Source organism: Halichoeres trimaculatus, unplaced genomic scaffold, assembly GCF_033239565.1.
Source record: "Halichoeres trimaculatus isolate MK-OKI-2021-1 unplaced genomic scaffold, fHalTri1.1 fHalTri1_scaffold_21, whole genome shotgun sequence".
Lineage (NCBI taxonomy): Eukaryota > Metazoa > Chordata > Actinopteri > Labriformes > Labridae > Halichoeres > Halichoeres trimaculatus.
Genome location: NW_027437199.1, coordinates 5,128,722 through 5,154,105, shown reverse-complemented (window position 1 = coordinate 5,154,105; position 25,384 = coordinate 5,128,722). Strand labels below are relative to the sequence as shown.

General features: G+C 40.9%; 1 protein-coding gene across 2 annotated transcripts in view; it reads left to right on the top strand.

Moving 5' to 3' along the window:
• The window catches only part of syt1a (synaptotagmin Ia), a 252,824-nt gene that overhangs the window by 90,834 nt on the left and 136,606 nt on the right, over positions 1–25,384 (top strand). For both annotated transcript variants that reach the window (XM_074697777.1, XM_074697779.1), the window contains exon 3: positions 2,715–2,782. The gene's annotated coding sequence lies outside the window, so the exon portion shown is untranslated. The remainder of the gene's footprint in view (positions 1–2,714; positions 2,783–25,384) is intronic.

The window sequence follows — 25,384 nt, the reverse complement described above, 5'->3', positions numbered from 1 at the left end:
TCGTGCACTTGGTAGGATTTTAAAATCCATTTTTAAACATGTTTCTTTATTTTGCAGTGTGTTTTGGGCCATAGAAATGGTCCTCCATCATCCGAAGTCACTTCACAGATGAAATATACAAAAGTATCCACTCCTGAGAGCGGAAGCAAACATGTTTCTTAACTTTTAATGAACGTTCAGTACCCATTTCTCTGGAAGCGGGTATGTAGTCAGCCATGGAGCTCATTAATTTTAAGAAACCCAACCTTTCAAGTTTGTTTCTGCTGCTTTGGCCATGCTGGCTGCGTTGGCGGGAGAAGCATGATCCAGGAAGTCCAGTTTGATGAGATGAATGTGTTTGAGCTGCTCCAAACGCAGCATTTAAACTTCCTAACCCTGTGTGTCTGCTGTGAAACGTGCATAAAAAGCCAAACACACAGCGCTGAAGGTATTGTTTGAAAGGAAAGTGGAGCACAGATGATGATACGTGCTACGTCTGACAGATTCGAGGCTCTGCTCCCTGCCTGTCAGAGAGGAAAACAGTGTTTTGATTGACAGGTTAAACTCTTCAAGGTCGGCCTGCTCTCCAGCTCACTCCCTCAGTGTAGATTACTGAGGTAATATCTCTCCTGTCGAGTGTCTCCCAGCACCCCCCTGCCTCCACGGGCTCTCAGTCTACACTCTGATCTAAAGATTGTGTCCTTTTCCTCCTCATCATGTCGTTACATAAGCCTGGAGATTGCGCTGCATGTTGCATGTGGTATATCTGGGGTGCTGTGGGAGGAATGGCTGTCATTTCTACAGGTGATATCAGGAGGGGGAGAAATTGGATGAGGTTGAATGACTGCAGATTTAACTCAAATGCTCTGCTCTTAAAGTCAGTAAATTATCGTAGCGACATGGAGGGAATCACACCAAAGCTAATGAAGAAATGTCAGAGCTGACAGGCAGAGGATTAGGAAAGAAAAGAAGCAAACACAGCAGGAAAGAAGCATGAAGCTCTGACAGAAGAAGGCGTGCAGGCTGGAGACACAAACGCTGAGTTGCTAACAGTTAATATCAGAGTGACATGCTGCTTGTGCTCTGATTTGTTGTGCATGCATATTTAGCAGTGCATTGGAAATGATGCATCGTTGATTTGGGACTCTTGGTGCTCCGTGTTTGTGATTTACACGTGAGAGCAGCCGCAATTTCTTTTTAAGAAACCAATTTACACCTTCAAGAGACGTTTCAAGCTGCAAAAAACTGAAATCTTACCAAGTGTTTTTCTCTTATTTTCAGTACAAAATGTCTTTTTAGACTTAAGATGAGCCAAATGCACCTGACCTGTCCAGAAAAATGTCTTGTTTCAAGTTATTTACTTGTTTGCTAGGTGCCGCCCTGTTGGCTATGGCTGCCTTTTGCAACAGCTCTCTCTTCTTAACCCGTTTCTTGTTATTTTTTTCGTCTCTTTTTCTGTAATCTTTGTATTTGGAGTGGATCATTACTCTGTATCACTCATTTGTTGGTCATGGACACCAAACATTTTGTGGCTTCAGTGATATTTTTACTACTTTTGCTCCTGTGTTTGTCTGGAGATCCTACGTGTAACCATGGCTGGATTGTTTGCATGTGAATTTAGCTGTTAGCAGCCTGTAGCATATCAATGCTAACTGGTGCATGGCCGGATGTTTCCCCACAAGGTGAGGAGAAGGTGAGGACGACGTGCTGGTTCTCAGGTGTGAGCTAAGAAGTGACGACATGGACCTGTCCTTCCATCCATCGTTATTGGGAACATAAGATCTATCTCCAGTAAGATGGACAAGCTAGCTGTGCTAACCCAGCAACAGAGGGAATACCAGAGAGCAGAGTAGCATAATGTTATTCACAGACAACGCTCCAAACGCCCCAAACGCGCCGCCCAAAACACATCCAAAGCACCGTCTGGGGCGAATCGGCGTCTAAACTCGTCTTTGCATTGACTTTTGTATGTAATCTCAACGCAAATTCGCTTTCGGTGTGGCCATACCATTAGTATTCCCGTGGTTTCACTTGAACTCTCTAAATAAAAGATCAGCTGCACTTTAAGTCAGATTAAAAGCAAATAAAATCTGAATTTCTTCTTTTATGGTCTACTTTTGTATCCATTTTGTTAAACTGGGTCATAACTGTGGAGCAGCACTCTGATGTGTCTGCCTGTGGGCAGCATCAGCATCTCTGAATGAGTCTGATTCTGCAAAATTTATTCCACCTTCATCACAGCTCTGGATTCTTTTAAAGCACGAAAGATGCAAAATGTGTCTGAATGAGACGTGTTGGACTGCTTTTCTTTTATTCCAGGTGTTTCATCTGTGCATTGTTCAGAGAGTTATACACTTTTCACAGCGTGAGGGGAGAATGAACGGCGTATAAACAATCAGAAAGTAGAGCTGAAGCTTCCTCATGTCCTCATCGACTCACTGAGATTTCTTTCAGCTCCTATGAACGTAGAAATTTCGAAGTAGAATCATAAATACTTCATGTTTGGTCTCCAGAGGATATGATTCAGATTGATTTATCTTTTCAGCCAAAGCCACACATGGTGGTCCCTCCGGATTCAGTTTATGGGAAATTTAGATCTTTTATAGATCATGATGGATTAAAGAAGCAGTTCTTCTTGGTTCCACTGCGCCGGTCTCTTCTTTATCAGAGAAATCTAGAGCTTGTGTTGAGGACTAGCACAAGATGTAAAAACATGAAATTCTGTTTGTTTTCAGATTCTCTGGATGTGAGTGCTCAAGAGTTTGGAGGAAACATTAGAAAAGAAGCTCATCTTTTATTGAAGGTAAGTCGCTTTTTTTTTTTATTTAACAAAGCGCCAAATATCAACCATAATGACCTAAATATAAGATGACCCTGGTTATAAGACAACCCCCGTCTTTCCAAGAGTAATCTTCAGAAAAAGACTCTGAAAACCAAAGTTTATTTTGTTTAAAGAAACTGTTTTCATAGAAATTCAGAGAAAATCTTTGAGGTAATGCAAAAAAAAAAAGCAGAAACTGTTGACAGCTCTGGTAATAGGGATGGCTGTGATACGTTTCTGATTAACAAACTCACACAGCCTCCTGCTGATCTCTAGGAAACAGCAATCACGACATCGCGCTCTGTAACTCCATATTTTTTGTTTTTTTATCAGTCGTTTAACGTCTCTGCTGCGTTGCCCATCATTCACTAACTAAATATTAGCATCATACATCCGTTTCAGTTGCTTGTTAACTTCCTGAATTTTTTATCCAGTCTGCTGTGATTGACAGAAAAACGCACCCATTGTGAGGTCACTGGCTTTACAAAAAAGATGGCGCCCTCTTCTGTTGGGGTCATGTAGCGCCCCTAGAGAACTATTAGCATGTGTCCCAGTAATACCATGACTACACTTCTTTAATACAATGAATAAAAACCTTGTCCTACATTAGGGTCAATATGGTATTTAATGGCTCATTCGTGTGCAATGTTAGCAAGCTAATGCTACTCTGCCCTCTGGTATTCCATCTGGTGCTGGGTTAGCATGGCTAGCTCGTCCATCTAATTGGCCATTTGGAGTCAGATCTTAAATTCAGTGTTACCGTGGATACAAGGATGGATTGATGTTATCTGTACCAAAACATCGCCTCTTTCTGGCGTTGACGGCAGGATTCAAACCTGCGCGAGGAAACCCCAACTTCCTCTCTTTGTGGGGAACATCATCAACATGATACGGACTGCTAAAGGGATGGGTATCAAGTTAGGTACTTTTGTAGGTACCGACCAAACGTTTAGGTACGTAAACCCATTCTTGTGACTGTGAGGGAGTGGTAGAGCAGGCAATTTTCCATGCTGGACATAAACCCAGCATTGCAAGTTTAATATATATTAAAGAAAAAATTGTTAAATTGAAGAAATTTGAGATTTAATTAATATCAAATTTGATTAAATTGATATTTTTTACCACATAAACACAAAAAAGTACCAGAAAATTGTATAGTTAAGTAACAATACCAATTGCCAGGTACCGGGCATTAGTACCGTATTGTTTCTTTTTTTTTTTTTTTTTTTTTTTTTTTTTTTTTTTTTTTTTTTTTTTTTTTTTTGTTAAAATAATACTCTTTATTAGTGTTTGTTTTTTTTTTTTTTTTTAAATTATATATTTATATTTTATACATAAATACACATACATATATATACATACACACACACATACGTATGTATGCACATACATATACATACGCATACATGTATCCATACAGTTTCCCTCCCGTATATTGCCAAGTTTGAAGATTACTGCTTAACCAGAACAAGGTGATATCAGGAAAGAAACAGTGAAAAAGGAAAAGATTGTAGAGAAGAGACTAGACAGGGGGGGAGAGAGAGACAACAAAACAACAGTAGAGAACAACCACAACAACTGAACAGATGACTACAGACAGGAGAAACAAATAACCAGCTACTGAGCCTGAAAGGAGACAGTATCCTGGGGTCTTTGAAGTCATAATCACAAGAAGAACCTGGAGAGATGAACTGGAGAAATCATGAGTAGCAGTGAGCACAACAATGACAATTGCAAAGAGGTACATATACGTATATAGATCTATACACAGACTCATATACTCACCTACACATATAGGGCTACAGGTGGCAGTATAGAAAATTGGGTTTGATTTGGGTCAGGTGATCATGCCAAGGAGTGATCATGCAGATGTGGCCCCGCTGCTCCCAGAGGCCAGACATGCACTGAGATAGCCCTCATCCCCGGGCGTCCCGCAGCCACAACAGAGCACAGGTCCCAGACAGACCACCATGGAGACAGCAGCACGCCAATCCAGGAGGAGGCAAGGGGGGAGCGTCCCGGGAAGGCTAGAGGCAGGCCCCCGACACTGCAGAGGGAGGACCCCTGGGGCCAGGGACTGAGGTCTGCAGGCCCCGCTAGACGCAGGGCCCCCGATCGAGTGCAGGGGGTAAGACCAGGGGTCACCTGTGCCCAAGGGCCACTCACCCCCGAGGATGGGGGGTTCGGCCAGGCACCCGGGAGGACGGACCCAGCCCAGGCCACCACCTATCACGAGTCGGTGCCGGCCCCCAGCGCACCCGGTCAGACACCAGAGACCACAGAAGTCCTCTCCCTCAACTGAGGTAATGCAAAAAAAAAAAGCAGAAACTGTTGACAGCTCTGGTAATAGGGATGGCTGTGATACGTTTCTGATTAACAAACTCACACAGCCTCCTGCTGATCTCTAGGAAACAGCAATCACGACATCGCGCTCTGTAACTCCATATTTTTTGTTTTTTTATCAGTCGTTTAACGTCTCTGCTGCGTTGCCCATCATTCACTAACTAAATATTAGCATCATACATCCGTTTCAGTTGCTTGTTAACTTCCTGAATTTTTTATCCAGTCTGCTGTGATTGACAGAAAAACGCACCCATTGTGAGGTCACTGGCTTTACAAAAAAGATGGCGCCCTCTTCTGTTGGGGTCATGTAGCGCCCCTAGAGAACTATTAGCATGTGTCCCAGTAATACCATGACTACACTTCTTTAATACAATGAATAAAAACCTTGTCCTACATTAGGGTCAATATGGTATTTAATGGCTCATTCGTGTGCAATGTTAGCAAGCTAATGCTACTCTGCCCTCTGGTATTCCATCTGGTGCTGGGTTAGCATGGCTAGCTCGTCCATCTAATTGGCCATTTGGAGTCAGATCTTAAATTCAGTGTTACCGTGGATACAAGGATGGATTGATGTTATCTGTACCAAAACATCGCCTCTTTCTGGCGTTGACGGCAGGATTCAAACCTGCGCGAGGAAACCCCAACTTCCTCTCTTTGTGGGGAACATCATCAACATGATACGGACTGCTAAAGGGATGGGTATCAAGTTAGGTACTTTTGTAGGTACCGACCAAACGTTTAGGTACGTAAACCCATTCTTGTGACTGTGAGGGAGTGGTAGAGCAGGCAATTTTCCATGCTGGACATAAACCCAGCATTGCAAGTTTAATATATATTAAAGAAAAAATTGTTAAATTGAAGAAATTTGAGATTTAATTAATATCAAATTTGATTAAATTGATATTTTTTACCACATAAACACAAAAAAGTACCAGAAAATTGTATAGTTAAGTAACAATACCAATTGCCAGGTACCGGGCATTAGTACCGTATTGTTTCAAATGTGAAAGGTACCCATCCTTAGGCAAATCTTGTGTGTACGTAATGCGACCGTGGTCACATGAAGGATCCCAGACAAAACCAGTAACAAAAATGAAAAAAAAAATAGACGTAACCAGTTTGGTGTCGAACAGTCAGATCTTTGTCGAGCCCTGACAGGGAAGCTGAGACATAGCATTTAGAAATGACTTTTATTAGCGCTGATAATCTCACATTAAACTGTGGATTACGATCAGGCATATATCTAGAAGTGAGACTTTAAAGACAACTTTCAGTCATGTTTCGTAAAAACTGCTGGGCTCCAGTTTCTGTTTTTGTCTCCTTTGTGCAGCAGTAATATTTACATTCAATTCATTTTTGTTCCACTTTGTTTATATTTATCATTTCCTTCCTCTATTATGTTGTCCCATCTCCCTGCTCCTCCCGTGGAGATCATTTCAGACGTCTGGATGCTACGCCGTATATGTTTTATACTTCGCTCAGTATTCATCAGGTCATAAAAGTAATGGAGCATAAAACCTATCAGTCCCTGCGGGACGCCATCCGTTTCATGTGAGCCGGAGAAACACGTTTGCTATAAACAACCTCACCACCTGGATGAAGCTCAGGTGCATTAATACTCCGTGATTTAAGGCGACATCCAGATGAAGGGGCTGAAACTTTGAGTCAGTTTATCAGGAGGAAGAAGAGATGAAGCGTGGTTTGTTGGTGAAGCAGATTTGAGCTGAAAACAAAGAAAAGAGGACGACTCTCGTGCCAACATGAATATTAATGTGGACGTGTTGAAGTCACAAGAACAGTGTGTGGTCGGAACAAATGCTCAAAGGAAATTCACTTTCTAAGAGGGAGCCGAGGGTTTTTAAAAAGTTTTGGTGACAGTTTGAACTCCTGTGTGTCGAAATACAGAATCATCTGGAGTACTGTGAAGAGGGAGATGGAAATACTTTGACTAATTACTTTTGGAAGGAGCTAATGATCCTCGATGGAGCAGGCATGATAAGTAGACTGATTGATTCTTCTACTAACAGATAATTAATCAGGGATTTGGACTCTTGGTGGGACAAAACAAGATATATCAGAGCTCCAGCTCGGGGAGTGAACCGTCTGATTTTTCAGTAATGGAAATAATCCGTCATGTCAAAACTCTTAGACTCACCTGGACAAAAAGACATACCTGTGACTGATTCTCATATCTGTGTGACAAACGTTGGAGTTTGCTCTCACGGGCTCAGTCTAACTGTGGTTTTATTTTTGTTTTGTCAGTAAAATTTACCTTCACTCTATCAAACTCCATCCTTATCGTCCGCCGTGGTTCAGGCAGGGTTCAGCAGCTGTTTACCCTGGCATTGTGACTGATTCTGGCCTTGTTAAATCCCATTTTGTTTTGCGATCGTGGAGCTCTTTCTCCTCCAGGCATGTGAAGGTAGAGGCTGAAGCCGGCGTGCCGACCATGGACTCAAAGAGCGGGCCAATTTTTCATCCTTATTGCCCGTGACACATCCAAAGTGGCAGAGCGGCGTCGGCAGAGAGACAGAAGATGGGAGAGAAAGATGCAGCTCAGGTGGAGTCAGAGGAGTATTTGTCTACTTCCGCTTTCTGTGGTCCTGAGCCCAGCCTCAATTTTCTTCGCTGAAACAAAGCGGTTCAGCGGCGTTCATTAGGGCAGACGAGGTTAAACGGAGAGTCCCAGGGTTCCTGCTGCTTTCGGACTCTGTCTGTTCAGCAATTTAGCCTGAGAATAAAAGCTGACCTGAAGCTTTAAAGAACAGATACAAAGAGTCAGAGAGGCTCTGGTTTGGTCCATGAAGACAGATGTTATCCTCATCCTAACTGTAGAGTCAGCCGTCATTGTGCACTGCTTATTTCTTCCACTCATGAAACCTTTTGGCATTTTAATCTGATATGATTAACTAATCCAAAACATTTGCATCACGCATTTGGCTGTTGGTACAGATATTTTCCCATACTTATGGAAGTTAAAAGCAATCTGAATCAAACTGTTGGAGGAAGTCAGACATATTTAACTTCTGCCTGTTGACACTGTGGCAAAAACATGAAAGTTTGCACTGTTTGAAATTAATCAAGTTTTCTTTAGTGTCTTGTCTTGTCTCGTTTCTCATTGCCTCTTCCTGCCCATCCCTACCTGTCTCTCAGGTCTGTCATTACCTCACCTGTGTGTAACTAGCTGTGTTTCTATTACACCTAGAATTGAGGAAAATGTAAATATAGCAATAAAGAAATGGTAATGAAAACACCACATTTTTGAAAAACCTCTCAAATTTGGATTAAAAAAAGTTTTTACGTTCTCATGGGGTGGTTTCAATACCTTACTTCGATGAAGTTTCTTGCAAAAGTGCGTGATCACAGCTGACAGTTTGACCAGTGAATACAAACACTAATGTCCATGATTCAACATCATCATGAGTGCAGTGTCCAGAGGGATGTCATGTTTTACTGTACTCAAGTTTTGCACAATTCTAGTTGTAATGGAAACACCAGCAAGGCAACAATTGTTCTTTATCTATTTTTTTGCAAAAAAGTATGATGGAAACACAGCTTCAGTCTCCCTTTCAGTCCTTTTCTTCCCTGCAAGTTTGTTTTTTCCTATGCGACAGCTTTACTCCCATTCCTCACGTTTCCCAAAAGATCTCGACTCAGTTTTTGTATTTTGATCAAGTTTTTGCGCCTGCTGTTTTGGATACCTTTGCTTGTTAGGATCTATGTGTACCAAGCTTTTTTCTGACTTTATAGACTTTGAATTTGCTTGCATGTGAGTCCATGGTCTGGTTTGGTGTTACAACGTTAGGGTTTCTGTTGAGTTGGCTGATAAGAAAACCGATGCCATTAAAGCTCTACCAACAGTGAAATCTATGGGACTATCTTGTTTATGTCTTTAAAAAAGTCAGTTTTAAGTAAACTTTTGGACATTTTCACCTCTTACTGAAGACATGGGAAGACATATGCAACAGAAGGTAGAAGCCAGGAGTTAACCAGCGACCACAGTGACGAGAACTGCACCTTTATACTGATGGTCTATTAGTGCCATAGTCTTTAGCCTTTAACATTCAAGTATTATAAATCCATTTGTCCTTAAAGAGTCAGAGATCATTACCAGGAAGATCATCTTCTCTTCTTTCAGGAATGGTTTGATTTTTTCCTCTTGCCCAAATAGTTGAAGAGTTACGGTAATGAGAACAGCTTGCACCAGTTATCACCTGTCTTCTTCAGTGCAAAAACTGAAATCTTATCAATTGTTTTTGTCTTTCTTTAAGTAAAAATTGTCATATTACACTTGGTATGAGCCACATTCAACTAGTCAGTCCAGAAAAAAAGTCTTATTTCAAGTTATTCAAAGAGAAAAATGAGGTCTGAATTACTTGTGATAAGTTTAAAAAAATGTGCCAATGGAACAAGAGAAAAGTTTCTTGTTTTAAGACATCATTCTAGTTTTAAGCAAATTTTTTTTGTTTCTTCTGTAGATTTTTTTTTTACTTGTTACAAGCAATTCAGACCTCATTTTTGTCTTTAAACAACTTGAAACAACAAGTTGTTTAGCCAGAACAGTTGAGGAGTTATGGTATTTCATAAAGCATTTTGAAAAATGGAGGTGTCTGTTTGCCAGTGGGTTTTGAAGAGGTAATCTTCTTTCATGCATCTGTTAAAAGTGGACAAAAAAACACAAGTGTTTTGGCTTTAGAATGAAAGAAAATGTGAAGTTTGATTCTTAATCAGCCTGAAAGTTGCCGGATAAGAATACTGCTGCCAGAAGCTGTGTCAGTGAATTGGTTTAAAGCTGATTTTGTGGGTGAGTTTTGCTGTAGTTGATAGGTCAGCTGCTGAGACACAGGAAACGTGAAGAGTAGAGAGTGATCGATTATTAAGATCTGAAAAACATGGTGGACTTCACTGCAGAACTTTCTCTTTTCATCTAAATTAGCAATCTACACTGTGCAATAATTAAGATTTTTCTGTTTTATAACTTCCTGTTTCCTCTTCACTCTAATTTTCATGCCCTATTTCTCACCCTGCACAGATTAAAAGAGGTGACTCATCTTTAGTACGAGCCTCTTTATTTACTTCTTCACCTGTGTGGGGCTGGTTTGTTTCCTGATGAGAGGACGGGGTATCTGCCCGCTCTAAAAACACCTCCTGAAGTGACTAACCCTGACTGTGAGACGTGCTCTGACACACTCAGTGTTGTGATGGAGGGCCGTGAAGGGCACCGTCAAGGTGACTCCACGGGGTGACGAATGGGGGGTGGGGTGTGATTTAAAAGAGAGCCTACATGACCGGGAAGATTCTCACGACACAGATGTCCCTTTGCTTTCATTCTCACGTTGGAGATTAAGATCTCTGGTTGTAATTATTGCTCGATGAGGCGGCCTAATTCTGCCAAGCTGATAGCATCGCACCCGTCAGGTGGCGTACGGCGGGATCTGGCAGCTGCTGCTCATGTCTTCTACATGTTCCAGTGGGCTGCAGAGGAAGGTAATTTCACTGCTTTGTGATACATGTCCGCTGATCCACTCGCTTCTGGAAAGCTGCCAATCCCCCGTTTCCTTCTTCTCCTCAGGAGAGATGGAGAAAATGATGAAACAGACGAAATAGAAGAGAAGGAAACCCCTCGGGTGTCTGGCGTTTTAACACCAGATGTACAATAAGGGCATCAATCATCCTGCACAGTCCCAGGAAACATCTGTCTGGACGATTTCCCCCCAAACACAGGTGCCTGACAGACAGATTGGCTCCGTGTAATGAGAGATTGTGCTGACATGAACTGTATCTGCTGCAGAGGAAGGCGCGAGGAAAGTTTTTCTAAAGGATGATTTCCTGTGTAGGTCTCAGACTGACGCTCAGCTGGAGCAGAACGAGTAACAGAGACAGATTACACTAAAAACTGCTGAATATTCACTCCAGTCCTGCATCTCTTGACTCAGCACCAACTTTTAGTCTCTTTGTCGAAGCAGACATCACTATAACCCCTGGGTGATGAGTTTACAAAATCATTAACAGGTCTAGACCCGTAAATGTTAATAAAATTTTATTAACAGAAACCCAACATCTAGACAAGATAAGGGGTCTTATCTTGTCTTAATCCACCATGAGTACAGGACTTTGCAGCATGTAGCAAGTTACAATGACAAGGAAAAACTTCCCTTTAACAGGCAGAAACCTCGGACAGAACCAGACTCATGTTAGACAGACATCTGCCTCGACTGTGTTTGTCCTCTTGCTGTTGTCTTCCATCCTATCGTTTATCTTCTTTCTAAGGCCCCGTTTACATGACGCCGAAAACGGTCGATTCTGCAAACATTTCGTTGCATTTTGGCCTTCCGTTTAGACGAGACCCCTTTGCGTTTTCAGTGAAAACGCTCCCCAGAGTGGAAAGATCTGAATCCGCTCCTCCATCCAGCTTCGTGTAAACACAGAGCGGAGCGTCTCAGGGTGAAACGCTGACAAAGGAAGTATCTTTGCGGGAGTCTCTGTGTAAACGGGGCCTAAGGCCATAACGACATGTAGCTGATATTTGGGAAATCACCTGTATTGTAATATGTTCAAGCCCGTCATCCACACGAAGCAGCACTTTTACGTCACTAAAAACAACGTTTTCTAAAAACTTTGGCCAAAGTAAAGATTTTGGAAAACTCTGGTTTCATGGTTTCACGTCACAGCTGAATGACAGGGGTTCATCCTGATTGGATGGCATGGGTTTCACGGTTGACAAACGCTGCCAAATATGGGTTTAACATGAGGGGGTGTTTGTTTTTGAAAATACTTTGCTACATGTAAGCCTGAGAGATGTTATTTAAGTAAAAACAGTTTTTTGGCTTCACAAACTCCTTTTCTTCTGATGCCAAAATGCATTCACAGTCAAAGCTGTTTACAGGTAGTGAAGTGGTCTGTAAAGCTCTATCACCTGGATGAAAACAGTCACAGATCTCATTTACAGTTTTTGTTTAACAGACATAACCACAGAACTTTTATTATATATTGAGGTAAGTTTTTACAAAATATGCTGGCAGGAAGGAACTTGGAGGCTAAACTTAAGCATTTATAAAAGCTTTGTTAAGAATAAGTTTATATTTCTTTGCTGGAAATGTTACAAGAGGACCTAGCAAAGATTTCTTCCTTTTAGAGATATTTTCCCCCTGCTTCTTTGAACCGGTTTGCGAGTTGGATCATTATTTTGGCAGCCTGTTAAGAGGCTCAGTGAAGCTGCGGTAAAAGTTTAGATAATGAAAGTCTTCATCACAGAGCAGGGATGAGTCAGAGGAAACAGGCAGTAACAGAACAGCAGGATTTAGGAGCAGTTAAATCTGCTAACGTTACCGTCTCAGGTTTAGAATCTGAGTGTGTGTTTGTAGGAGTCCACATTCATGTCACTGCGTGTTTGTGCTCGCTGATGCTCGTGCAGCATGCAGGTGGGTTTGTGACGTTATCTTCCCCCCGCAGCTTGAACTCACCGTGATGCTGCTTAATGATGCACGACCTGACATGAATGATGGAGTTTAAAATGACAGTTGCTGACAAATCTGAAGCTTTAGTGGCATCAGGATGAATTTGGAGCGTAGCTTGAGGGGATTTTTGGCGGATAATTAGAATTTCAGCACCATGTTGGGTATTGCTTTCGCTTAATTTCTCAGTTGGGAACATGTGCGGTTAATGTGTGATTACACAGGAGTTGTTGTTGGCGTGTTTGTGGCGTGTCGGTTTGAGCTGCTCAGTGTTGGATCGTGACTTACCCTCCTGTGCGGGGGAGCTGCTGATACTCCCACTCATCTCTCAAGTGTCTCATCCTCCTTCTCTCTGTGAATCCACTACTCTTTAACCTCAGATCAATTCTCACTTAACCAATCTACTCCACGTCACAGCTGTAAAATAAATTTCCTCTGCTTCACTTTAAAGCTCCTGTCAGCGAAGCTCATTCACACCACAAACACACCACTTTGAATATGTAGTGCTAACATTAGGGCTCATTTATATTCATGCTAACATTCTCCCCTAAAGCACACAGTCATGCCATTTCCTACACGATAAAAATAGCAACCATTGTTTTACGATGATGGCGCCTGACTTTAATCATACAGAAAACATAAAGAACAATGCAAACATACACTGAATGTGATGCATAATGCAGGAAATATCCTCCAGACTTTCAATTTCCATGCAAAGATGTGCAAAAGCATGACACACATGTTCAGTGTGTGGTTGTGTTAAGAGACAGTATACTGCCAAAACTGACCAATCAGAGAAGAGTATTCATTAAAGTTTAATAAACAAATTCAGCATCTTCTAAAATCCTCCACCCTGACCTTGGAGGCTGTGTTGCCGGGCAGTAGCAGTGTGGCTAAGGTAATTAAATTAGCAGACCCTCCATGGGCGAGGGTAATTACTGCTCTCTAAATCCCTCCTAATCTCCCTTCTGAGTCCCCTGCACAGACCCCGCCCGGGGCGCTCCATCGCTGACTCCTCGATCCCATCCCAGACACGGGCCCTCCAAAAACACACACACACACACTCACACATCTGCTGGTAGGGAGTGTCCCCCCCATACTGTACTGTGTGTCCTCACATGTGCAAAGAGCTCCAGTCATCATCGGTCGCACTGGATTCTCCTCACGTTGCTCCCCTCCTCGTGTGGGTGAGTCGAGAGGACTCTCAGGTCAGAAAGGCCACTCGTCTCTCCGTAAGACTGTCGTAATTATCACGGCGAGGATGAATCTGATGTGACCTCTGTGAGCAGCAGAGCTTTGTGACTTGAGTTAGAGGAGAGGAGAGGATCTAAAGGCTGTGAAGGATACTTAAAGAGACGACTTTTGTAAACAACAGGGTCATGTAAATATCCTGTGTTGAGCTTATATTTAAATCAAGGTTAGAGGTAGATCCACAGGGTCGTCTTCTTTGTGCTGTGCCTCCTGACTTCAGTGGTACAGTGTTTGTAACTCACTGATTAAACCGTGAATCACAAACAACCAGAAGGAAGTTGTAGAAGCTCATAAAAAAAGCCAACTCTTTGAGCTGAAAAAAAGACACTTTTCAGTGTGTTTTAATCTTTTTTTTTCTTTTATTTATTTTACAAAGGGACCATGTACAATATTCGACATAAATGTTACCATTTGATGCATTGTACCAGAGTTAGCTTGGAGCTAGTTTACATCTGCAGTCCCTTGGCAGGTCACAATTAAAACATCACATTGTAGTAAAAACTCACACGCTTACACACACACACCCACACATGCATGCACACACACACACACCCACACACATACACACACACATACATGCATGCAGCATGCACACACACACACACACACACACACACACACACACACACACACACATACTCGCACACACAATAATAATAATAATAATAATAATAATGATAATAATAATAATAATAATAATAATATACAACAGTTAAGACTATTAATTATCAGATTTCAGTCTTGGAGTCAGTTAAAGGTGTGTTGCAGTCCCAACCAACATTATGTGCTTCAAGAAAGTGTCATGTAACTGTTGTATCAAGTCACAACCGGCTGCGGCCCATTGATGTGAACCATATCTTACAGTGGTTATTGTAATGTAATGTATGCAAGGTAACGTAGCAGGAGGTAGCATAGCATAATGGTATAAAATTTTGCGCTGCATTGTATTTATCAATTGCATATCATATTGCACCACAACATAAGTTACAGAATTTATAAAAACACAGTGTAACAATGAGGTGTTGCAAAAAAAGTGTAGCAAAAGCGTAACAAAGTAGCAAAACCATGTACAAACAAACAACATGACAGAGTGAAGTAGCTACATAGCGTAACAACGTAGCATGACAATGTAGCACGGCAATGTAACACAAAAACATAGTGCAACAACAGAGTGCAATAATGAGGCATAACAATGTAGCATAATAACATAGCATCGAAATGTAGTAAAACAATGCAGTAAAAAAAACGTAGAACAACAACGTAGCACAACAACATAATGTTACAATGTAGCACGACAAGGTAGCATAACAACATAGCATGATAAATAAGCGTAACAATGTAGCATAACAGCATAGCATAACAATGTAGCACGCCAATGTAGCATAACAACATAGCGTGACAATGTAGCATAACAAAGTAGCAAAAAAAATCACTAAAACAATGTGGCATCATAGTATAACAACATAGTAAAACAAGGTAGTAAAACAATGTAGCCTAGCAATGTAGCACAACGACATAGTGTAACAACGTAGCATAACGGCATACCATAACACCATAGCAAAACAATGTTGCGCAACATTGTTACATAACAATGTAGCGCGCAACATCAAAGCGCAGCAAGGTAGCATAGCAATGTAGCGTAACATTGTATCACAACAACGTAGCTTAACTATATGCATAACTAGCCTATCATTTCGCATGACATTGAATCTTACTGAATGCACTACAATGTCATGTGACACAGTGTAACTTAACATATTTGAATGTAAAACAAGGTAGTTTAGCTTTACAATTAATCATATCACATCGCACTGAAATGTATTGGATAATTTTGCACCACATTATGTAACAAAGCATAATATAACACAACACAATGTAATGTGATGTAAAACCTAACATGTAATATTGCATTGCACTGCAACATGTCATTGCACAACTAAACATAGCACAACACAACACCTCCCATAGCATCACATGGGATCTTATCTTATTGCACCACAAAATTATGTAAAGTAAAATAATGTTAAACAGATCATGTGTCCTGTTGTGTAGTATCACATCACAGATCATTGTATTGTTGGACGTTTTATTATATCATATAGAGCAAGCGTGCTGTATTACAGTATAATTTTTCATCCTAAAGTGAAATAATTTACTCCTTTCTTTTTGTAAAACACGGATCACAGCAGCTTCATTTCTCGAGTTGTGAATTATTCTAAGTTTGACTGAAGCTCAGTCATCGATCTGTAAAATCTTAAATTCATTTCTGTGATAATTCAGTCTCAGAGCGCTTTGTTCTCATAGCAAAGTCTTTCTGAAATCTCTCCTTTTGAAATGTTGGAATCAAAGGAACACCGGGTTCCTTCTTATAACACTCACAACAGGCAGATTATTGAGCTCAGTGTGGCTTTGAAATAATGGAGCCCTTTGCTTTCTGTCTGCATACCCGTAATTTCCATTTATCAGAGTGTTACTGCACAGAATAAGAAGATCCAAACCCTTTCTACAGCCTGATTTAACAATAAAAGATTGTACGAGGAGAAATGTGTTTCAGACTGCTCTGTTATTGTTTTTTATGAAACTTTAAAAAACAGCCGCGTGGTTAGCAGCTTAAAAATGATAAATCTGAGGAGAACAAGCAGCTCCTCTGTCTTTCTCTGCTCCTCCTGTAACCTCCAGTGTCAGCCAAACATCTGTGTGACATCAGTGCCATTGGAAAGTGTCAGTAACCCCAGCAGGTGTTGGGTGTGTGTAGCTGTGTGTGGCTGTTGCTCCGAGTTTGGGTTCAGTGTCTCGGTGTGTACGTTGCAGAGAGGAGCCGGTTGATGGTGAAAGGAGCATCTGTGTGTATTGAAAAGAGTTTCTCTGAATAGCTCCATATTGAAGCGCCACTTATCCAGCGATAAGCTGTAAGTGATTCGTGGCAGCTTCCTGGAGCCGTTCAGAGACACAGAGAGATTAAATGAGAGCATCAGTTGTAATTAGGGATACTTTCCTCCATTTGGAGGAGCATGTTTCTGTCTCAGAGAGAATTAGCCCTGGTGCTTTAGCTTGGCTCTCGCAGCACAACTTGGACGTACTGAAAAGACTGGAAGTACAGTATTTAAAACACAAAACCACAACAGGTTGGTGAGCATTGAGGTGAATCATAGTTTCCTGTTCTGAGAATCAAATGATGGTCCTGTGTCTTCTTGATTGAATTGCTTCGAGGCTGCTGTAATCTAGTAATTCAGGTCATTTAAAGTCAGAGTTGATGCTCAGGCCCTGACATCATGGTTTGTCTGGGAGTCTGAGGTCAGGATGCCCCAAAGCTGATGGGAAGTTAAATACAGGGAGACTAACTTTGGAGTATAAAAGCCAAAAAATCAGACTCTATCATCTATAAATATGGGATCATAGAGTCTGCATCAGGAGTGGGCGATATTTCAGAAAACTGAAACCACAATCTCAGTCATGCATTCCAGAAATATCATACTCAACTAAAGTAACTTTGTAAATATAATTCATCTGTGCAAATAATTCAATTCATAACTTGTCTTTAAGCAAAATGTAAACTTGGCAATGAGTTTATTTTGTTTCTGAGGCAACAATCAGTTTGTGACTTTTCACTTTTTAGTGATATTTAAGGATCACAATTCATAAGACGGTCTAAAGATCTTGTCAAAAAGACACAAAGAAGGCGCCGTTATGGCCTAGGGGTGTAGGTTGCGCACCCTCATGAAGGCGGCCCAGGTTCTGACTCCTTCCCTGTGTGTCACTCCCTACTTCCTACGCTATCCGTTGTCCTGACCTCAACAGCTAAATTTATTTACAAAAAAATAAATAAATAAAGAAGAAATTAAGAAAAACAACAAAAAAAAGACCTAAAATGAAATAAAACATATTGAGAAGAATCAAACTTTTAGCAGATACATGAAAAGAACACACAGTCCAGTTTGTAAATCTTAGACATTATTAAACCTTTAGTTAACCAGGGAAAAGACTCAGTGAGATTGAAAATCTCTTTTTCAAGAGTGTCCTGGCCAAGACAGCAGCAGCAAAGCTACATTTCCACCATAGACACAAATACACGTTATATAAAAACACAACACGACTATATGAAAAAATACCTCCGGGAATTAAAAACATCTTAGGTCAGACAAAACATGTACAGACAAAGGAATCTGCCTCCAAATCATTAAGGGTTGGATGAAGAGCATCCAGAGAGCACAGTTCACAAAGTTTCATGTTTCTGTAGATTGTTTCAGCTAGATGGCGCTGCAAACTTGAAAGATTTTTTGCCGAGTTCAGTCCCGACTCTGGGAACAGAAAGTAAAATAAGATCCTGTGATCGAAGGGCATGGATTTCTGCAATTTTGTTAAATGGTCCATCTGAACCCCGCTCTATACTCTCAAGACACAGTGACACAGTTTCATTGCTCAGTATCTTGACTGAGCTGACATCATATAACTATGAGCACACAGTCTCAGTTCATTGATTAATGTGCTCTGGTGCAAGAACTGACCAGAGCACATTATTAGGCATTAGATCAACTTTTTAGGGGATACTTTGTTAATCCCCTTGGGGGACATTTATTTTTTACACTCTTTAAACATGCTAAAAAACATGCACAAACTGGATTTTTTTGCACTTTGCACTAAGGGTGAATTGGCAAGAACCTAACGATACGATACGCACCGCGCTATTTGGGTCACAATATGATAATTTCACAATATTGTGATAAATTGCAATATATTTGATTGGAAACAACTTTTCTATTTGATGTGTTTGAAATAATGAAAGTCAGATGCAGTGTTTCTGAAGTTGCAAGAAAATTATTGTTTGAAAGTCGTGGTCAGTTGGTGAAACTGATAAATGTCACTTTGGTGAAACCAATGTACCTTATAAAAAAATCTAATAAAGCAAAAAACATGACTATTAATTATTATTAATATATATACTATATATATACTACACTGTAAAAATTAAACTTAAAATGATTTCAGGAATAAAATATTTGGAATCTACTTTGAGATTATATTTATTATAATGTTTATGGGCAGCATACAGCAGAGTAGCTCTTCGGCGCCATCTTCTGCAGTGGAGGTGCCAAAGACATATTTTACTTCCAACTCACCTAAAAGATTAGTTTTTATTCTAACAAAATTATTGATATTTAGAGTTGAAAAATCAATATTTTTCACTGGTCAAAGTATCACGATATACTGCCGTATCAATTTTTTCACACACATTTTTCCCTTTACCAGAACTTTCCTTAACCAAAGTTCATTTTCACAAACTTAGTCCCTCCTGATCTTGAACCATAACTTGGTTGGCGTGTAATTGTTATTAAAACCTTCATGAAAATTGTTTGTGTTGGACTTTGATCCATTTTTATTTAGTCAATAAACCCCTTCATCCCTTTGACTAAGCTCGTGTAGAAAAGAGCAAACCTGCCACTGAGGACAGAAAATGTCCCTGTGTTTGTCTCCTCCATGTTTGTTGGCGTGCGGAGCGGTCACCTTGTTTTTCTCGAAAGATGCTGGAGAGATGTTATCAGGAAAACGTCCCCTGTCCACCTTGAAGGAGGATGGAGCTGAACTGTATGCTATGAATGTAAAGATGTTTCCCAAAGTCAAGACATTTAGTGAAATTCAGCCCGTGATATTTGTGTCTGTGGCTGAGGAGGACGCAGGTAAGGAGATGGTCGTAAATCTTTACGCTGTTTCCTGAACGTAACGCAGTTAAAAAGCACTAAATTTAGTGTCTAACATGTGAAGTCAAAGCAGCTTGGTTAGCGTGCTTCCTCCTGTCCTGAAGCCTCTCCAGGTGTTGAATAAGCTGGTGATTTACAGCGTCCAGAGGTGACCATCCAAATGTTCCTGACATTTGGGAAATTGTGTTTTTTGTTCCCGTTCCTTCACCGCCTCCTCCTTCTAAATGCCATTCGCCCTTTTCATTCCTCTTTCACCTGTTGATCTCTCCCTCCGTCTCTTTTCTTGCTCCTGTGGTTGGTCTGCTGACAGGCAGCTGTATGAGAGATTAGCTTTTTGTACCTTTCACTTCAAACTCGTCTGTTTCTTGTGAAATATTGAAGTGTGCTACTCGACTTTTGTTCAAACTCGAGAGCTCTCCGTGGAATTAAGAGGCAATGCACTGTTTCCAAAGTCCTTCTGGTCATTATGTTCTCCATCGTTTCTCTCGCTCAGTGACTCATTTTGTCCCTAATGCTTTTCACCTTGTCTTTATTTTAAGCTGTGAGTATTCGGCCCTTCTGTTTCACACCTCTCAGACGTCCTGTCCATCAAACAGCACAGCCGTTCAGTTTGGATTAATGAAGCTGGCTCCAACATTTCACTACAACCACAACTGAGTCTTTTTAGACAATAAAGACAAACTAAGTGATCGTTAGAGGAGGCTCTGTGGAGTTTTCATAATAACCAACCAGGGTTATGATTAGATAAGTATCCTGAAAGTCTACTTGTACATTTTATTGGTTGAGCCTGTTTTAAGATCACCCAGAGTTCTTGTTTTGGATTTTAAAGAGGCAAAAATCAAAAATTGAAAAAAAAACAAACAGGTAGCATTTTATTTAGCTAACTAAGAGTTTACAATTAAATACATTTGAAATTGGTCAACAGATCTAGATATTTCTTTACATAGTTAATAAAGGTAAGTAAAAAAAATCACACGTCACCTGACATTGATTGTTTTGTTTTACGCTATTGACTGAAGTAGGCCATCTAGTGTCTTGAAGTGGTAATAGCAATAATTTGAGCCATAGCCTGCATGTACGTTTTATTTTATTTCCCTGTAGGAAAACATTTATAGGGGAGCCATGCATGTGTGTGATACCTTTTGATAGTTTATATTGGAGTAGTGTGACCTCTGGCCGTACTCTCCAAAGGAGGAACAGCGCTACCGAGGGGCGATTGTGCTTGAGCGTAGCACAGTTTGAATGGCCAGTGTGCCATCTGGCAGCTTTGGAGCTGAATTTCCCATGTAAAACACCGTATTAACTTGACATGCACAGGTCGATTGGTAGGCCAATCAATGCCGATTTCCTTAATTTAAGGTGATCAGTGATTGGCACATCCTTACCTATGAAACTGATCTTATAAACCTCCAGGAAGGTCTGACAGCCAGCCATTGTTGCTTTTTGCTCTTAGACCCAAAACCCAGGACACTTTATTGGTTGTTTAAGTTAAGACATACAAATTTTATTGTTTCACATGTGTTGTTCAATGTTTTTCAATATAATAAGATTGGAGCATTGAAGGTATATGCTGTCCGTTATAAAAGATACTGTCTAACTTGCAAGAAAATCATTTATTTGCAACGTTTTCGGTCTCAGACCTTCATCAGGCAAAAGTTTTGCCTGATGAAGGTCTGAGACCAAAAACGTTGCAAATAAATGATTTTCTTGCAAGTTAGTGTGCAGGAGTCCACCTTCTTGTTGTCTTATTTCTCCGACGCACCTGTCTCCTAAATTAGATGTGCGAAGAACTCTCCTGTTAAGTTATAAAAGATAAAAATTTAAAATTGATATCAGCAGTTGAGGCCTTTTAAAGCTTGGTGATCGGCCAGAAAATCGTGATTGGTGCCCCCCTAGTTTTTCTCATTTCTGCCTCTCAGCCACACTGTTGTGTTCGTGATATTTGTCTTTCTAATTTCCCAACCTACAGGGCGAGCCGAGGGTCATACACAAAATGCATGCGCAGGTTAAATCAATTAGTGGCGTCAAGAGAAATTAGAGGTAATGCATTATTTTGACAGCCCTAATATATGCCCAGGTTTGAATTCTATCAAACCTTGGCAGCAGGCCAAAAAAAAAAATCACTGGGGGGCCAACATTGGCCCACAGGCCCCAAATTGGACAGCCCTGACCACCAGACTAGGTTAGACCAGGTGTTGGGCTGAAAACTGTACTCATCAGAGAAGATTACCTTCCTCCAGCCCTCTGTGGTCAAGGTCTCTGTGGTCCAATCCTTGTGGTGTTTGTCAAACCTCAGCCTGACTCAAGCCTGGCCTCTTGGACCCTGTTTTGAACCAATCTCTTCATACACCTCCCTTTGCCGTTCCCTTTGGAGGTCATGATGTCTTCCTACGGTTGTTAAGTCATGTTTGAATGAGTTGATGGCCGTCCTGCTCAGTAGAGAGCGGTTTTTGTCCACTTGTGGTCTGTAGCTTTCTTTGCTTCTGGATCTTGTTGGTTATCTCCAGCAGAAACATCTAAAATGACTTCAGTCTGTCTTCCTGTGTCAGTTCAAGTTCAGCTCAGATAAAAACTGCACCTTCAGAGCGCAGAAACGTCCACAGAGGGCAGTAATCTACACCTGGAGACACAGCTCACTCATTGCTACTCCCTGTGTTTTTTCTGTGCCATTAATCTCAGAGCAGATTACAAAACCTCCTCTGTATTCTCTATCATAGGGAATGTTCAGGCTAAAACGGTGTGCGTCTTTCAGTCCATGGTCCCCAGCTGAGGCAGAGTCTGCCCTTTGCAGAGCCGGGGTGTGTGTTGGTCCGACTTTAAGGGATGAACAGTAAATACGCTCCATAGAGGATGACCTACAGCGCTCAGCATGGACGCCACCCTTCCTCTGCTCATTAGGACTGAACTATAACACCGCTGGGACTCCAACCCACACCAGCCTCACCGCCTTACCCAGTGATCGATCCCCCTCGGCCACATGACACACACATCACACACACATCACACAGACTGAGGCGGTGAACCAAAGCTTCTGTACAGAGACGCACGCTGTGCAGGGTCCAGGCAGGGTGTTAGTGGCTAATCATTAACCCAGACTCCCTGTTTGCTCTGCCTCTGTCTCTGCTGCAGCTTTCTACGTGTGTGTGTGTGTGTGTCACATGTGTGTGTGTCAACAGGGCCATGTGCCTCGCTGCTCTTTATCAGACCATGCACTTTATTTACACGCCTGCTCTCTCCAAACACACACACACACACACACACACACACAGGCGCAACATCTGCTCAGGCCTGCAGTCATGTATCTTACAGTTTGCTCCGTCTCCTCCACAGACGCTAAGTTTAACATTCACCGCGCACAGAAACACGCAATCACCGCGAAGGTAGAAGCAAAGACTTCCCGGGGAGAGGATTGATTGCGAGCTGACCTGTTGAGGAAATGAGTGGCCGGCTGAAAGGCCAGAGAGCGCCCAGTGGACAAACGGCAGCAGGGTGCTGCTCAGTCTCACTCACAGTTTACTGATGAATCATGGGAAAACTCAGACCTTCACTTTAACAGGCTGTGAAGCTTGATTGACTTTATTTTACCTTCATGATTTCAGCATTTATAGAAGGAGAAGTTTCAGAAACATTATGTGATGCAGATCATGAACGTCAAGAGCTTTTTACCACAGGGTCAACAGGCAGAGGGACGATGGGCTGAACCACACAGTGGATTGATCTGACCTATGTGTGTCCTTTATGTTGGCATTGCAGTTAACCACTACATCCACCAGGGGGCACAGCCCAGAGTTTAAAGTTTATGACAACAAACTCAAAAACAAACATGTTGCTTATGAAGGAGGTGTTACTGATGTACTTCTTGCGTAAAGGACAAAAACAGAGGCAGCGTTGTTTCAGGCAGTGGTCAGTGAAGCAGTTAAATACACAGCAGAAGTTCCGCCATTGTTATTTCTTCTTTGTGTCTCACTTGAGTTACATATCAGGAAGTAACAGGAACACTGCCCTCTACGGTTTCTAGTGGTACTGCTTCATTTAATGCTGAGCATAAATGGGCCTTAAAAGGGTCGCCCAGTTATAACAAAAATCAAAACAACTGTATGACAGCAATTGTTCAACAGTTTAGTCTTCAGTCTTCTTTTAGCTTTCTCAATTTCATAGCTATACATTTTTTATTTATTTCACTTTTTTCTTTTTCCATTTCTTATGCAATTTACTTCCTTTCTTTTAAGTCTCCATTATCTTTTCTTATTCATCAAAATCCTTCATACTTTTTTCTTTCCCCCTTTTTTCTTGCATTAAGTTTTTTTTTCCTTTTTCCTGCTGTTTTCTCGTCCTTTTTATGTTTCCTTTTTTCTTTTTTCCCTCCCATTCCTTTTGACTTTTCCATTTTCTTGTCTTCTTGTTTTTGTTGTTTACTTTACCCTTTCCTATCCTTTCCTTTCCTTTCCTTTCCTTTCCTTTCCTTTCCTTTCCTTTCCTTTCCTTTCCTTTCCTTTTCACTGCTTTTTTCTTTCTTTCTTTCTTTCTTTCTTTCTTTCTTTCTTTCTTTCTTTCTTTCTTTCTTTCTTTCTTTCTTTCTTCTAATTTTTATCAAGTCCTCCTCATTTCTTTTCTTGTCTACTTCCTGTTTTCAATTTTTCTTCCTCATTTCTCTTTAAGTCTTTTTTTCTGGTTTCCTTTTTCTCTTCCTTTTTTGGGAACTTTTTCTCCCTTAATTACATTTTCCTTTCTTTCCTTCCCCCTTTTTTAACCTTTTCCCCATTTTTATAGTTTTTTAATACATTTTTTTTATGCTTACAGACTTTTCTTTCCTCCTTTTTTGCATTTCTTTAATTTTCTTTTCTTGTTCCTTTTCCTGCTCTCATCATTACTTTTTTTCTTACCTTCCTTCTTTGTTTCTTTATTTCTTTATTTTTTTTTTTTTCTTTCTCATTTTTTTTTTATCAAATCCTCTTTCCTTTTCTTGTCTGGTTCCTGTTTTCAATTTTCCTTTTTTAATTTCTCTTTAATACGTTTTTTTTTTCTGGTTTCCTTTATCTCTTCCCTCTTTTGTTCTTTTTCTCCCTTCATAACATCTTCATCTTTTCCTTCCTTTCCCTTTTTTCATATTTTTTTCCCCCCTTCTCTTGCTTTAACAGCATTGTTAAACACTTTTTCTTTTCTTATCTTTGTTGCTTCTTTTTTTCTTTTTCCTTTCTTTTCTCCTGTTTTACTTTTTCCTTTTTTTCCCTGTCCCATCCTTTTCTTTTGTGACAGTCAGCTGGATGATGTTTAATGCTCTTATCTTTTTTATTACAGAGCCATACAGACGTGTATTTTTGTTAGAGTTAGAAATAACAAAGCGAGGAGGAAGGGGGAGAAAATTTATGTTAACACACCTTATATTTAATCATAGATATCTGTGTTATTGTCTCTTGTCGTCACTGGATGCAGTAAAGTCTGTTTATGGGATGTTTTTTACATTTTCATAGCTGCAGTCAGAATCTGGCAGCAGGCCTGATTACATCTTCATGTCCCGCCAATAAAGCTCCATTAAACCTCCACACGCCGCCGTGTGTCAGTCTGCGGGTCAGATGAGACTCCACTGCTCGGCAGATTTTTACTTTACCTCCTCGTCCCCGGAGATCAGACAGACACATCTGGTGGGGCTGAGAGTTGAGGGGAGGCGGGGACATTAGCATACACTTACTCTGGGAATGCCCTTGACTATGTGTCTGAAGATCGCCGCGTGAGCAGCATCAGATACACCTGGTGTAGACAAAGATGAGGGAGGCTTTCTAAAGTGTGTTTATCTTCAGAATTATGGCCTGAAACTATCTTTAAAACCAGTGACATTTGAG